The following is an 11,110-nucleotide window of genomic DNA, read 5'->3' as shown; positions in this document are numbered from 1 at the left end:
TTTATCTTCAATATACTGATCTTAAAAACTTCTTTATTTTGACTTCCTTTCCATTTTCCCCTCTGCTTAGAAACAGCAGTAATTATTCTTTTTAACTGGCTTTATTTTGCTCTAATGTGTGAGTGTTTTGCTTGCATGTATGTGTGCTTGAAGTCCACAGAAGCCAGAAGAGGACATCAGATCCCCTATGATTGGAATTAAGGATGGCTGTGAGGCCCATGTTGGTACAGGGATCAAATATTGATCCTCTGCAAGAGCAGCCAGTGCTATGGCTCACTGAGCCGTCTCTCTAGCCCCTGGGAACAATAAAAATTTTTGAATTTAATGTTTCTGTCCTCTCTTGCTATAATGTTTTTCTCATTATTTCATTTATTGGGATTTTGATTGCACTTATTTATTTTGTGTGGGAGAATGCTATGGCCATGTGTGGAGGTCAGAGGACAACCTGCAGAAGTCGGTTCCTTTCAACCATGTGGGGCCTGGGATTGAACTTAGGTTGTCAGACTTGGCAGCAAGGACCTTCATCCACTGAGCCATCTCGCCAGCCCTTTTCACCCCTTCCCCTTTTCCTCAGCATGTTAGTCTTTCTCCATTAACTCTCGGAAACATCTGTAGTGTGGTCCATGTCAGTTCATCTGACTTGGGCAAGCACCACCTTGATGGGAAGGGCTGTGTTACTTACTCATTTGTTAGTTACTTACAGCATTGTCTGTTTGTCTGAGACAGGGTTTCTCCCTGAAACACTGGCTATTCTGAAACTCACTCTGTAGACCAGACTGGCCTTGAACTTACAGAGATTCACCTGACTCTGCCATTGAGTGCTGGGATTACAGGTGAATGGCATCTCTTAAAAGGAAGGTTTGTGAGGCCCATAGTTTGAGAGGACAGCCTGCCATGGTAGCGGAGCCTACGGCAGCTGCTCACAAGGTCCCTAATCAGGGAACAGAGATGAAGGCCTCTGCTCTCCTTTTTGTTCAGTCCAGACCTTGTGGTAGTGTTGCCCACATTTAGGCTGGGTCTTCCTTGATTTGTTAAGTCTTCCTGAAATATATTGTTGTTGTTGTTGTTATTGTCCTCGTCATCATCATCGAGACAGGATCTTAAAATGTAGACCAGGCTAGCCTGGAACTCACTACATTCCATCCCTGGCCCATAAAATCTCATTTTCATTTCATAATTTTCAATTCTAAAAAATCCCCATAGTCTTAGCAGATCCCAAGACTGTTTAAACGTCCAAAAGTCTCTTCTGAGACTCAAGGCACTCTCTTAACTGGGAGCCTCTATAAAATCAAAACACGAGCTACATACTTCCAGTATAAAATGGCATAAAAGAAACGGTCACATTCCAGAAGGGATGAATGGAGGCACAGTAAGGAAAAACTGGGCTAGAGGAAGACTAGGATGAACGCACTAGGGGGAATACCGAATCCTGCAGCTCAGCGTCAGGCAGGTCAGGCTTGCATGGGAATCATTCAGGATCCCAAGGGTCTGGACAGCCCCGCCCCCTCGGCTCTGCTGCCTGCAGCCACATCACCAGCTCCACTCTGCTCAGGCGCTTTCCCCAGCACGCATGCCCGGTCTTGGCATCTGCAATAGCATGAGTTACCTCACGGCCACACTTTGGAGCCTCTCAGAGGATCCTTGAGAAAGGCTGACTCCACCAACATTGCTCTTTCTCAACACTCTTCTGGAACCTTAGCAGAAACCTTCACAGCCCCTCTTACAGATGTCATGTTCTGCTGCCCGCTTAGCTGGCCCTGGCCCTGTGACCCTCTGCTGAGCCCGCCTCAGAGTCTTCCAGGCAGATACTGGGAACCTTCTTCAAGCAGGGAACCCTTACAGTGTTGGATGTAGTCTGTGTTCTCCCGTCTCAAATCAGTTTGTGTCTTCACAAAGTAGAGCTCTGAAATTAGTCAATTACTTTTTAAGTTTTGTTTTGTTTTATTGAGTTTTGTTTTGTGTTTTATTTTTTGTTGTTGTTGTTTGGAGTTTGTGTGTTTTGAGACAAGCCCTGACTGTCTGGAAATCACTCTGTATGTAAACCAGGCTGGCTTTGAACTCACCTGCTTCTGCCTCCCCAGTGTTGGGATTAAAGGCATATGCCACGCCCACCCCCACCCCCACCAAGTTTATTCCTTTTCAATTCAGCTTCATTCAGCTTGTCAGGGCACAGGCAGAGTACAACCAGATTCTTTCCCAGTATATGACACAGTGGTCTCTTTCCAGTCCAGGATAGTCTCCCTCCCTTCGTTAGCATTTCTCACCACAGCCTGGTATCCCAGACTCCCAGCAGAAGTACTGAATACATTCTGTTTAGAGCATTCTAGGGCTTCTGCAGGCCACAACTTCAACTGTTCCACATTCAACTGAACCACGCGGTCAGGCTGATCACAGCAATGGCTTCACGTCTTGGTGCTACTTTTCTGCGTTAGTTACTTTTCTTACAGCTGGGACAAAAGCAACTTAAGGAAATTGATTTTAGCTGCAGTTTGGCAGGGGCGCCATGGCAGCTGGAGCGGGAGGCAGCTCAGCATGTTGCATGTGCAGTCGGGAAGTGGAGAGATGGATGCCGGTGCTCAGCCTTCTCCTCTTCACTCTGCAACCCCAGCGCACGGGAGGCTGCTTCCCACACTCATGGTGAGCCTTCCTTGCTCAACTGAACCTTTCTGGAAACACCTTCAGAGACACACCCAAAGGGTTGTTTCTAGGAAGATTTTTTTTTCAGATTTATTTTTATTACTTTAAGTGTGTGTGTGTGTGTGTGTGTGTGTGTGTGTGTGTGTGTGTGTGTGTACAAGAGTGTAGGTGTCTGCAGAGTTGGATTCCCTGAAGATAAAGGGTTCAGGCAATTGTGAACGACCTCATACGGGTATTAGGAACTAAACTTGGATCCTCTGAAAGAGCAGAAAGTGTTCTTAACCTCTCACTGATTTCTTCCATGCCGCTCCAGTGGTTAGGATTCTGTGCTCATACTCACTGAGCCACGCCCCACCCCATAAAGGTTCTAACTCTCAATGACGTGAGAGTGAAGCCCTGTGTTCACGGGAGCCCTGCATTTGGGGAGCATAACTCCCCGAACCACTGTCCGTGGGACTATGGACACTGGTTCATAAGCAGGGGTTAAGATTTTGGATGGCAAAATATACCCTACTAAGAAGCTTGGGTGAGGCAAAAGTATGTGGCTTTAAGCTCGTGACTTTGGAGTGTGCTGTCATGTTTTAAAGAAGCCATATTGAGCCAGGTGGGTTTTTATACTGGCGGCTTTGAACTTCTGCAGGAGCCTTTTAAGTCTTAAGCCGCCTCTTATTTTGATCTTGGCAGGTTGCAACAGCTTGTGTCAGGACAGAAGCTTGCAGCTTGTGTAGCCACCAAGACAAACCCACACGTGCTGGGCCTTAAGCAAGGATACAGACCGGAACAATGCAACTCTCAGGCGGGGCCCAGCACAGAGCTCCCCTCCATTCTCAGCTTTCAACTCTGGCCCTGGTCCTATGCCACCTGTGTGGGCTTTGTGGAGACGTCACAAGTTATTTGGAGACTCTAGAGGACCTCAAAAGCGGACACAGCCAAAGCAAGAATGTGAAGTCAAGGGGAAAAACCATGGTTTCATGTGTGTTCCTTTTAGGAACCTGGAGCAGAAGCGTGGCTGCTTTTAAAATACAAACTAGCGAAATCTGTGTGAGCATTGGGCCCTTGTGAGAAATGGCTGAAGTATTATGTCACTAAGAGGTTTCTGTTTCATGGTAATGACTTGTTTGAAGACTTACCTACTACTAATAGTTTTTGATGCTAGAATTTAATCTTTGTAGCCTCTTCACTACTAGGAGACCTCTTTGTCCCTGGGCTACACATCCCGTCGGTCTCCATGGTAATATTGTCTGGTCTGGGTGCTGGTTACTGAATGTGGGTTCTGTGTGTGTTTGTGTAAGTGCAATGAAACGTCCATTTGGTTTATACACTTTGTATATGAATGCTTACTTTAGAAGAAAGTTTATGTGAAAAATGATTAGTAGATAGCAATCTCTGATCACACATTATTCTATATGAACTTTTTCTTTCACCATTTTCCTCCCTGCCTCCCTCGCTCCTTCCCTTCCTTCCTCCCTCCCTCCCTCCCTCCCTCCCTCCCTCCCTCCCTCCCTTCCTTCCTTCCTTCCTTCCTTCCTTCCTTTTGCTTTCTTTTAAAACAAGGCCCGGCAATATCATGGAGGCTATTTTGAACTCTAGGCTTAGGCTTAAGCAACCTTCTACCTTGGCCTCCTGAATAACAGAAAATCCCTCGTGGGCCACCAGCTTGCTTGTATTTTAAGCAAATATCTTAATGATTGTTATGGTTTGGATCTGAACTGTCCCCTGCTCAGGCGCTGTGTTTACATGCTTGGTTCCAGTGATCTTGGGGGGTGGGGTATGGAACTGGGCGCTGCCAGCAGATGTGGGTCACTCGGAACAAACCTTAAAGGTTATGTTTGCATCTGGGGCGGACCTACAATCTTTTCTTCCTGGTCTGCCAAAACATAAACAATCAAGGGTGCTGAAAAGATGGCTCAGTGTTTAAGAGCACTCACTGCTCTTCTGTAGGTCCTGAGTTCAATTCCCAGCACCCACATGGCAGTTCACAACTGTCTGATGCTGCCTCCTGGTATGGAGACATACGTTAGATAAAATACCTATATAAACAAGTTACATAAGTAAATTAATCTTCAAAAACAAATGAATGAGCCAGCATTAGCTTCTGCAGCCATGGATAAGCTACTGCAGTGCCCATACCCTTGATGTTGTGACAGACTGTATACTCTAGAACTGGGACCCAAAATAAACCTTTTCTCCCTTAGAACCTTCTATGAAGTTTTTGTCACAGGAAAGTAACCACTGCACAGCCCAAAAATTTGAATTAGAAATCCTTTGATGGGAAGCCAAGTGTCTCCTAATGCATCGTCTAGTTCATCTACGCTTACAAACTTAACAGCATAAGTTCAAGGCCAGCCTGGTCTACAAAGTGAGTTCCAGGACAGCCAGGGCTACACAGAGAAACCCTGTCTCAGAAAAAAAAAAAAAAGAGTTGGTTCTCTGGGTCCACAATGTGTTCTAGAAATCAAGTTCTGATAGCATGGCTGGTCCTTTTAACCTGATTGATAGGCAATCTTGATGTTCACTTGACTGGGTCTGGAACCAAGTAAAAGACAGTGACAGGACACTCCTGTGAGGGACTTTCTTGATCAGATTATTTGAAGAGGGAAAACTTACCCTAGTTGTGGCAGTCCAGGAAAAAGGCACAAGAAGGACACTTCCTTTTTTGCCTGCTTACCTTCACTCTTGCTGACATGGGTCATCTACCTTGTTCCCTCTACTGCTCCATTTCTGCAGGGCATCTTCATTGGGCTTTCCATGTAGACTGAACATCAGCAGCTTTCTAGAAAATTTCCATAACTTAAGAGCTAGATTGGAAATGCCAAGACATCCAGCCTTGTGGAGAGAGCAACTATTAGATTCTTGACCTCTCTACCATCAGAGAGCAGTTACTAGACTACCCAGACTATTCTAATGAATACACACACACACACACACACACACACACACACACACACTTTCATTCTATTGGTTATGTCCCCTTAGACCTTGACTAAAACACATACTAAGTCTTTCACCAGCCCATGATTCTTTTTCCACAATGTTTGGTCCCTCTCACCAATGTTCTCACTGGAACATTCTTGTCCATTCTATCTTCAAATATTGTTTCATTTCTATTCTAACTATTATTTTCCACTGGGTCTTCACTGAGATATATTGGGTGTTCTCATTGTCTTCCAAATCTGTTAAGTTTTTGTTAAGGTTTTCCATCTCTGAGTCAATGGACTGTGTTATGAGTAAATTCCTTAAATCTTTTCTCCAGTACGCTAGTTCTCTCTTTGGCTGTATCTATTCTACTATTTAATAAGTCTGTTGGTCAATTTAAAGCCACTGATTTTTCACTTATAAAGAGTCTACTTTGTTTTCTTTATTATTTTTAATTATGTGTATGTGTTTGTATGAGAGGCCAGAGCATGGGAGCCTTTGGCGTTGCAATACAAGCAGTTGTGAGCTGTCAGACATGGGTTCTGGGGATCAAACTTGGGTCTTCTAGAGGAGCAGTGTGTGCTCTTGACCTTTGAGCCTTCTCTCCAGCCCCCTACTTTGATCTTTAAAATCTGCCTTGTTATTCACAATAGTTTCTTACTCCCTACTCAGTTTCTTGTTCTTGCTTTTCATTCCTTCTCTCTCTCTGTTTCTGTCTCTTTGTGTCTCTCTGTCTCTGTGACTCTGTGTCTCTGTCTCTCTCTCTCCTATTTTCTTTTGGTTTTGAGATGGGAATCTCATGTCTCCCAAGCTGGACTCAGACTTGCTATGTAGTTAGTTCTACTTAGGTAGCTCATTCACAGCCTGCCAAGTTAGTGTGGTTTCTAAAAGAAGTGTCCTTTGCTAGCTTGCCTCTCCATAGCAGGATTTGGGTGTCTTCACAGCATGGCATCTGCTTTTCCTCAGAACACCTGTTCCACTAGAGCAAAACTAGAAGTTAGAGTGTGTTAAATGACAGCCATCACTGTGGCACACTGCTTCCTCTATGACTCATTCATTGAGGAAAGGAACTGCATGTAAGTGTGTGAATATCAGAGTCGTCTGTCTGTCTGTCTGTCTCTGTGTGTGTGTGTATGTGTGTGTGTGTGTGTGTGTGTCCCTGCTTGGTCTAGAAGTCACTACATGGCCAGGCTGATCTTGAACTCACAAACATCTGCCTGACTCTGAGTTGTTGAACAGTATTCAAGGGCATTTTCTCCTTGCTCACTATCATCTCCTATTAAACCCTAGGCTTATCTCCTGAGCCCTGTAATCTCTCTATCAAAGTGCAAACCAAGCCCTCAGGGTTGGTCAGACAACCCCAGAAGGGAAACTAGGGCAGTGAACGTGCAGAGTTCTGATTTGAAGTTGGCATTTGGACGTTTCAGCCAGCCAGCCATCATTGTCCTGTTAGTATTATGTTTAATTACGCATATAACTATGTGTGGATATGTGGGTGTGGGTGCAGGTTTCCTGCCTGTCAAACACCTCTGGAGTTAGAATTATGGGCAGTTGTGAGGTGCCAATGTTACGGTTCAAAAACACAAAACAACCCAAGGAGGCACAAGAATCCCCCCACAAAGCAAGATCTTTATTTGAATTTGGCAGCAAAAACTGATGCAGTCAAAGACAAACAGCATAGACACTGGAGCTAACTTCCTCTTTGAAAGTAACATTCATCTTAGTAAGTATTTAAGGCATGGCAAAATGTTACTATAGTCAGGCCACCACCGATCGATCAGGGCCACAGAACACACAGAAGTACCACACACACACACACACACACACACACACACCCTCACACACACACTCTGCTACAGAGTTTTTAAGCTTGAAAACCACAGATTTCAAGTTACAGTTACAATTTTTCATCAATCAGGATCATTTGTTCAAGGAGGAAATTGCCTTAGCCATATGGGCACTTGAACTTAATTTCACCTTATGATCAAAATGGAGGCTGCAAACAAAATGGCAGCACTTGGGATAAATCTCACTCATTTGATCCAAACACCAGAAGTGGCTCCAGCAACGGAACTCAGAGCCTCTCAAGAGGAGGAAGTGCGAAGTGCTTTTAACTACTGAGCTCTCGCTCAAGCTGACTTTCCTCTTATTAGACTCCTAACTTTGAAAGAAATCTGTATCCCTTTATCTTTAATCTCTCCTCTAGTTTATTAGTTGTTTGTTCATTTTTGAATTGGCCTCGGGAGCTCATTCTGTGTGGAACTGTGATAGGCAGCCTATTTTGGTTGAATGGGGCTTGCTCCGGTGACCCAATAGAGAAATCTACAAGGGATGGAAAGGTGAGACACGATCCCAGAATCAGGTGCCTGTGCATAATTCTGTGACTATCAGTCACGCAGACAATGTCCCAAGCTTCCGGTATTCTGGCTAGACTCCACCCCCACACTTACCTGACTATAGCCAGGTATGCTCCGTCCCACAGTTACCTGGCAACTGCAAGATAGCCCAGCCCACTATAAGAGGGGCTGCTTGGCCCCTCCTCACTCTCTTTAGTCCCTCACCTTTCTTACTCTCTAGCCCTCCTCTCTCTCTCCCTTCCCCCCTCTCTCGAAGTGACCATGGCCAGCCTCTCTCTTTCTACCTTCTCTCTTTTCTTCCTGCCTTTCTACAATTAAGCTCTAAAACCATAGACTGTCTCTGATCATCAAGGCCCCATGCTTGAACGATGGGATGGGCTTTCTCCTTACGAGCCACGGCGTCTAACCTCCAGCAAGAAGGTCATCCTGTGCTCCAGCCAAGGACCTGACCAAGGACTCTTGGCCTCGTGGGAACCCAGGGCACCCATTCTGTCCTCAGCTCTTCCATGGTCTCAAGAGTGGGATCCCCAACGCTGAGAACCTGGTACCTAGGGCTGCCCCTTGTCCACCACCCACCAAGATGGGGTCAGTGGCTTAACACATAGCCAGACACCCACCCGGGACCACGTGGAAAGCACACAGCAGTCCTCACGCGTCTGCCTGCCCAGAGAGGGATGCGGGGTTTTCTCTCACTCCCCTCTTTCCCCCACACCCATGGCCCCGCAATTCTGCAGACCAAGTTGGCCTTGAACTCAGAGATTTACCTGCCTGTACCTCCCGAGTGCTGGGATTAAAGGTTTGTGCCACCACCACCCATTTTATCCTCTAGTTTTTACGAACATCTTAGAATATTAACATCCTTAGGATGTTTTAGTTCCTTACATATTCTTGAAATGTAAGAATTTTAATTATCAGTTCTAAATATATTTTAATCTCCCAATCATGTTTCCTCTTTTGTTTCATGAACTGTTAAATAACCTTTTCCAAGCAATTGTGAGTGCTTAATTTCCAGTTAGTGAATATATTCATTGTATGCAAAAATGAACAATAGGCAATGGTGTTCAGGGCAAGGTTTCCCTACTGAAGTTAACATCATCTGTGCTGCTGTGTTGTTTGGAGAGATACAAACGCCCCTCCCTGTTTCTATGAGTTAGTTTATACAAGCACTCCTCCTCCTTCCATGAACCTTAGCTCCTGGGAGTGCCACCCTCTTCTATTCACATTAGTTCATAGGAGTATCTGTCCCCTTATATACCCTTATCTCCTGTAAGCGCTACTCATCCCCTGCCTTGCTACAGCTCTACAGCTGTGTCTCTCTTGTACAGCTTCTTCCATGATGTCTGTAGAGAGTCATGTTTTGGGCTGGGGAGAGGCTCTCAGTGATGCAGCATTTGTCTATGCCTAAGGCCCCAGGTTGATCCTCCATATCACAAGTAAAATAAAATAAAATAAAATAAAATAAAATAAAATAAAATAAAATAAAATAGGAGATTGGGGAGACAATAGAACCTACTCATTGCATTTACTTCTTAATTTATTTGTGGACCTGTCAGAATGATTGTGGGTTCCAAAATTAATATTTTCAGTCCTAGTTATTCAAAATAGAACCAGGTGTGGTGGCACATACCTTTAATCCTAGTACTCAGGAGGCAGAGGCATGCATTTATATTTACATTTATATTTATACTTAATCTTAGTGTTCTGTAGCTGTGAAGGGACATCATGACCATGACAACTCTTTTTTTTTTTTTTTTCTTTTAAGCATTAACTGTGGCTGGCTGACAGTTTCAGAGGTTTAGTTCATTATTATCATGGCTGGAAGCAGATATGGTGCTGGAGAAGTGGCTGAGAGTTCTACATCTGAATCCACAAGCATCAGGAAGAAAGAGTGACCGTGAACCTGGCTTGGACTTTGACACCTCAAAGCCCACAACCTAATGACACAGTTTCTCCAACAAGGCCTCCAACTACACCTACTGCAACAAATAGCGCCATTCTCTAAACACTCAAATATATGAGCCTATGGGGGCTGTTCTTACTCAACCCCCCACATATATGTATATGCACGAATGTTCCCAAATATAATCTCTTCCGCTCATATAATGTGACTTGTCTATATGCTTTCAGGGATGACTGTTTGCCACCAGACAACCAATTGTGTGCTCTTCCATGGGGAGGACCACCTCTCCTGCTGTCAGCTTTCATCGGTTGCTTAGAATGCTTTGTGTAGAACAGAGGGTCACGGGAGAGTTTTTCCCTGTCCATTTTGTCCTGTTTTCTGATGTCACCTTTGTTCTGCTCACCTCTGGGCTGTCATGTTGGTGAGACTTCATGGGTGAAGCTTCTGAAAATCTGAGAGTCTTCTTTTTAGATAACCCACCCAGTTCTACAAACTGAGTCACGAGAAATCTCTGTGCTTACAGTCACTGAAGAATGTCACTTAAGAAATTGTTTTGAAGAGTGAGAGAAAGCATGGTATTGCAGTGTCTTGTACTGGGCTTGGTTGGCCTAATGCTGCTTGTAACCTAATCTTAATCTGGGTGCCTGAAACTGCTTACACAAAGTGTCTGCACGTAGCTTCTGGGAACCTGCCCCAAGTTGGTTCTGATTGGTAAATAAAGATGCCAGCAGCTAATGGTTGGGCAGGGCAGACTAAGGTGGGACTTGAGAATTCCTGGTTTAGGGACTGGGAGGTGGAGGAGGAGATCCACCATGCCAGGAGAGTGTGGCCATGCCTGAGAAGAGTGGAGGACAGGGACAGTAAATAACTGTGCAGCCATGTGAAGGAGCAGGGAGAGTGTGGTCCAGTAGGCTGCGCAACTGGGTCCAGGACAGCCAAGGTATAACATAAAGTTATTAAGTAGTAACTCAGAATTGTCATTGGAAGGTGGATTAACCACATGGAGGTTAGGAAGTGGCCCAGCTGTTGCGCTGTTTAAGGCATATCAAAATATAAAGGCCATGTATATGTCTTTCATTCAGGAGCATAAACCATTGAGGCTGGTAGCAAACCCATCGATGGGATTTATTTTATTTATTTATTTCAATAGTATCTAACTTCAAATTATATAACAGAAGCCAGGTGTGGTGTCTCATGGCTAAAATCTAGTATTTGGGAGGCAAAGGCAAATGGATTGTTGTGAGTTCAAGATTAGCCTAATCTACATAGCAAGTTCTGACTGACCAGCCTGACTCCACCT

This window comes from Mus caroli, unplaced genomic scaffold (assembly GCF_978045245.1).
Source record: "Mus caroli unplaced genomic scaffold, Mus_caroli_1 scaffold_1, whole genome shotgun sequence".
NCBI lineage: Eukaryota > Metazoa > Chordata > Mammalia > Rodentia > Muridae > Mus > Mus caroli.
The sequence above is the reverse complement of the archived record's forward strand: the minus strand, read 5'-3'. Positions refer to the sequence as shown.